Source organism: Citrus clementina, unplaced genomic scaffold (assembly GCF_000493195.1).
Source record: "Citrus clementina cultivar Clemenules unplaced genomic scaffold, Citrus_clementina_v1.0 scaffold_9, whole genome shotgun sequence".
In the NCBI taxonomy this organism is placed as follows: domain Eukaryota; kingdom Viridiplantae; phylum Streptophyta; class Magnoliopsida; order Sapindales; family Rutaceae; genus Citrus; species Citrus x clementina.
Window position 1 is genome coordinate 21,405,824 of NW_006261964.1, and position 6,186 is coordinate 21,412,009.

Sequence of the window (6,186 nt, forward strand, 5' to 3'; positions counted from 1 at the left end):
TGTTTTAGGTAGAATGGAAATTTTTAATGAATTAGTTCCCTTTTCCTTTTAATGATTTATCTGTTATTTCTAATTACAGTTTAAATCTTCAATGATATCTAGTTTGATGCTGAATGTACAGGATTTGAATGATGGCAGGTGTATCAATGCCTAACTCTTAATTTTATTTATTATTATATTTTTGCACGGGAATTTGATAGAGAATCAGTTCATAAACATGTTTTGTTATTTTCTATTTATGCAGTACTAGCTTTTATATGGAAGATTTTTCTGTGAGAGCTGCTGCATTCATCTTCATTTTACTTCAACTGCAATTAGAAATGAAAGACCCGAACTTTAATGTGAGATCCCCTCCAGGGAAGAATTGTAGAAATATATGGGCGTAAAGCATCTGGCGAAACAACGTTAGCACTTCATGTTATCAAGGAAGCTCAAAAGCTTGGAGATTTTGGCTTCTTATACTTTGGTTTAACCAAATTAGTATTAGCAGTGTGCGTGTGTTTTCTTTTTTCCCCAAACGATTGGCAATAGTTTCTAACTTCTCCATATTGATATATTATCTCTTTAACTTGGGATAACTCATATACATCTCATGTCAGCTTGTACCCCAGTAAAATTGTAGCCAGGCTTCAAAGAGCCAAAGTGCAGCACAGGTCATTCTTCCATAAGTTGATTATTGTACATGTGACTAAGGCCATTATTCTGTAAGTAGATATTATGTACCCTTGAAGCAAATTTTCTAGAGAACACAAATCCACCAAAATGATTGATGGCCTGAAATGAATAATAACTTGTTGATACACCTTACCGTAGTTTTTGCAAGAAGTTAAGCTAAAATCAAAATTGCATCTCTTATTAATTTTTTTGCATGTATTTTTCTCTTTACTTGCTGCTTGCTGCTAAATAGCTGGTGTTACTAGAAGTTTTCAACTTAATGATACTTTTGCACTTAAAAGTTTCAACTTAATGATACTCGCGAAACTCATTTGAATGAATCTTGACCATTTACACACTTTCTCTGTTTTTAATGCCTGATTCAATTCATTTTGTGAATCATATAACTGTTGATATCAAGAAGTCATCTTAGAGTTTATTTGTTTTATATCTGAATTCTAAATATGGGTTAATGTCTGTCATTAAGAATTTTTTTGGTCTATTTTCTTGACTTAACCTACATTTACTTTGAAGACATTTATCAGAATTTAAAAAAGTCAATTCTGGTGTCTTTTATTGAAAAAAAATGATTGGATATGAGTAGGCCTGGAATTTAAAAATCTTGGTTACAGGAAGATAAAATACGGTTTTTGTTGGTGGTAAATTTGTGGGGAATGAAAATATAGAGAAATACAACAATAATGGTGGAACTTTATTATGTAAAGTAATGTGTTTACAACTAACTCTGTATGTAGGAAGAAACCGCAGAAATTTTGTGTGCTTCAAGGTACGTTACAAATGTTGCTTTCCTTAAGACGTTATTTGCCCTCACCAATTGAGTGATGCACATGGGTTAAGCAAATACGCCTCCAGGATACAATGAAGCACTTGTTTGTTTGCTTGAGTTGTGCATCGACGAAAGCAAACCAAAATACTCTTGAATGTTGCAAGTCTGCCAAGAAACAATATATTATTCCTGCAGAAAACAATATATTGGAATGTGAATGCACAAAAGAAATGAGTGTTTTGTGTTGAAATTCGTACTAGAAAGGAATGCTAAGAAAAGAGTAGTGTAGGATCATTCATTTCATGTCTAAATGGCTTAAACATGACCCTTATTTATAGATATACTTGTGCCCCCTCATTTGGGTTATCCTCTTTCATGATACCCCTTCATTCATGGCCATTGGATCTAGATTTGATTTTAATCAATGGTCCAAATTGAACCATCACCATTTCAAATGAAATTTCACCATGAAATGATGCATCTCTAAGTGAAATGTTGCCATGAAAAGTTATATCATTTAGTAAAAAGATACCTTTTCTACAAGACACAATTAAATGGACATGTCCTTACAACAAGACATCATTTAATTAGACATGTCTTTAGTGAAAGGTACCTTTTCTATAAGGCACAATTAATAGGACATGTCTTTACCATAAGACACATTTATTTTGAAAATTTTCTAACAGTTTTATCCTCGATGGTAAATGATAATGGCAGATCATAGCCATTTAAAGAGCATCACATTGCCTCATTAAAGATACAAAAGAAATATGTCTATTGCAAATATTTTTGCAATGGATCATTCAAGCTATCTGTTTACTTGTTGATATGTGTGTCTTCTCTGACTTGTCAGTCATGTGAAAGGGATGTTATTTCTGCATATAAATTATTCCCATTTAGTATTCTGTATGTGTTTTGCATGAAGTTTTACTTTTTCTTTACTTTTCTGAATTATATCATTTTTGGCGGGATACTGTGCTTATCTTGATGTAGAGAATGCATTAGACCATTGCCTCGCCGAAGCAATGGGTATAGACATAGAAAATCTTCTGATTGTACAACCTGATTCTACTGAAAATTTGCTGAGTGTGGTTGATACACTGACCAAAAGTGGATCCATTGATGTAATTGTGGTTGATAGTGTAAGTGATTCGTTCTGTAGTTAACATTTTTATTTATGTAATTTTGAGAGAATTCTGAAATTTCATTAGTAAAGATAAAATATACAAAAGCTAGACAGGAAATCCACAACAATAAATATAACAACTAAAGCTTAACCATCTATATATGAAGCTGAAGTGAACCTTTTACTTGATGTAGTTTTTACTATATGTGAACCTTTTAGAGTGTAACTGCCACAATGTAGTTTTTACTTGATGCAATCCTAGTTCCCAAAATTGTTTATTGTCTCATATTCTTACGTCTATTGCTCTAGTATTTGTACCTATCATCTCTTCTACTAAATTGATCATCTTTTCTACATATCATAAAAAATGTTACTCTTTCTTGTCAGTATATTTTCTTCAAGGAAATCTAATTTTATATAGAAAAGTAGTTGTCGAAGTCAAATACAACAATATAAAATAGTGCTGGAACAGAGCTTATTAAAGAAGCTTATGGGATGAAAGTCAACAGTTAAATCTCTTTTTGTTTTATGAGTCTGTGTCCCTTTCTGTCTGTGTATGTATTGTTAGTGGTTTTGGGTCAAATTGATCAATTTCGCGGCGCCAGATATACAACTTGTTTGCCATCTAAATTTGAGATAATGCCATTGCTGATGTGTATGTTTCATCTTTCCTTGAGGGAAAAATATTATGTTTTCTTTTGTAAGATCAATCATTGTCAATAATTGAAAGTGCCTTCTCATCTTTAGTTGATTAAGGGTATCATTGTTGTACACTCTGCTAACCTGCATTTATGATATAGGACGTATCCCTTATCAATGGTTATCTTTAGTTGGCTGATGGATAACAGTTGTAATCATGAATAACTTGTATAGGGAAGTAAAAGGAAAATGAAAGGAAGAAAGAGGAAAAATGTTTCATTTTGCTATTATTTTGTGCTGCTGTTTTTCATCTTTGGCACTGCACTTTGCACTTGCCTATGCTCACCTTCTGTAAATGGCATTGACATTGTGATCAACTTTACTTCTGTGGATTTCTTCAAACTTAATAATGTTCTACATGTGTGGTTTTTACAGGTTGCTCCCCTCATCCCTAAATGTGAAATTGGTGTTCCCATAAATGGCATGTACAGTGATGCACAATCAAGAATAATGACACAAACACCTCGAAAAATTCATATATTCGTTGTCCCAGTCCCATGCCCTTATCATTTTCCTCAATCAGGTTAAGGTGCAGTTACTAAAACATTTTTGAATTTTTTTAAATGTACACTATCGTTGAATATATAGCATAACAGTTCCATTATGTTCAATATCTAGGTTAGGTTTAGTGCAAAATCAAGTCATGGTTTAGGATGTATGGATGAGGTCTTTTCTGGTGGAATTGCTGTGAAATTTTATGCAGCTCTTCGTTTAAGAATGGTGAGGACGAAATTGTTCAAGATTGGAGATAAAGTAAACGTTCTAGTAGTAGTGAATACAGGGAGCATGATTAGATTATAGGGCTCTTGGAGATATGTTTTTCTTGAGCAGAATTAATAATATCAATTTCCCTAGTGCTTCATTCATTATTTGTTTGTCAGATTATATGGAAATAGCTATGTGGTTTTTTGTGGAAATATTCCAACTCCATTCCCTTCATCCTTGTAAAATTGTCTTATCATAATTTTGTTGCTACTTTTAACTTTTTTTCGTACTACTTAAAGTTGAATATCCTTACTGCTTTTAACTTTTTTTGTCTTATCATAAAAATACTTAAATAGTGAGGGAGATTTATGGTTGTCTCAACATAAAATTACTGTAGCCATACTGGCAGTCTGATCGCTGGCTTACTGATTCAAGGAAAAACATACTACTTTTTTAAGGGCTGTTTCGATGTTATGATACATAATTCTTGACTAGCCCTTTGGAAGTTATTGTACCACGGTTGAAGAAGTAAATGAATCGAGAAAGAAATTGATGATAACATAAGCCGTGCCAGTAGCAATGTTGAAATGAGCTGGAAATGAGCTAGAAATATGTTTGGTTACTGAGAAAAAGAACGAGAAAATGAAAGAAAGTTGTTTCCACTTTTATTCACCAGCAACTTGTACATGAATGAATCTAAGCTACAATAGTTATAGTTGGATGATTACAAACGAGAATCTACTTGCTAGATATTTCTAGAAGCTTCATACACATGCACACTAAGCTAGTAGCTACTAAAACCGTTATAACAATCTTTGCTGGCTCAGCATACTAACTATGACCGATATGATCAGCTGAAAGTGAGACCATCAAGCTTATTCTACATACTCTGCCATCAAGCATGCTCTGCAGACTGTCTATCAACATCAACAGCATCACCACACTCTCTAATCAGGAATAAGAAGGGAAAGGAGGGATGGTATTGAAGTTTCCTTATCTATAGCATTAGCAGTGTCTTATTCAGCTCATTAGATTTGACATATTTGTAAAATGTGACGGTTTAACTCCTTGACACATCGTAGTCTTAGATTAAGACTTAATTACATACTCATTTAAATTTGGGATTAAATATGAATATGTATTTGCATATACTATTTTATGTGCATGTATTGATCATTGATATGGATGATCCCCCCCCCCCCTAAAAAAAATTATGTTATGCTATCTTCATTTTTTTTCTCACCCTTCTATTTATTTATTAATCACAATTATTTTAAATCTATCTATTTATTTTAAATGTCATTATTATTATTATTAAATTTTATTACCTTTATTGTTTTAGTTATTATTAATTATTGTTATTATTATTTTATTAATATTATCATTATTATCATTTTTATTATTATTAATCTTATTTTTTAATTAGTATCATTTTTATAATAATATTTATACATACATATAGTTAATGAAAATTACATTATTTAATACTATGGGTATTTTGGTAAATTGATTTTTATTCCTATTCCTCATTCCCATTTATTTTGCCAAGTAAACACATCAATGACATTACAATATATTCTCATTCCCATTTATTTTTTCCTAGTAAATATTAGAATCTCATTCCCAATCTAGCCCATTCCCATTTCCATTCCACCCCATTCTCATTTTATGAAGTAAACGCACCATAAGTTCTCATTGGGTTATGTAATCGTCTCCAGAGTCATTGAAGTTTATATATATGTATATTTGTCTTGTTCTCACTACAAGAAAAAGTATCTACTATGACAGTCCTCTGTGTGACAGTTTTTGGTCTGGAGGCCTACAACAATAGAATCGTGATAGATTTAGTTTCTGTCATACACTTATGACATAGCTGTGATAGAAATATCATTTATCAAGAAATTATGATATATTGGTGATATGAATATCATATATCAAGAAATTATGATAGACTAGTGATAAATTATTTGACTATCAAGAATGAAAGACTGATTTTTCATGTTGACTTTAATTGCGCGGGTTTAACTTAATTTTTAAAAATATTATATTACTAAAACAGAAGTGAAACGATGTCGTCTCAGTTGTATGTTTCACAAGTTTGAGGAAAACAAAAATGTAAATAATAGAAAACAATTAATAAAATGTTGTGTTTTGTTAAAAGGAGAAACATTTTTGTGAGAAAAGAGGGAATTTTTTTTCTAAGTGTTCAGAAAAT

The 6,186-nt window shown here is 31.6% G+C and overlaps 1 pseudogene; it reads left to right on the top strand.

The window, feature by feature from the left end:
• Nucleotides 1-6,186, top strand: part of LOC18031694 — a 58,782-nt pseudogene that overhangs the window by 15,389 nt on the left and 37,207 nt on the right.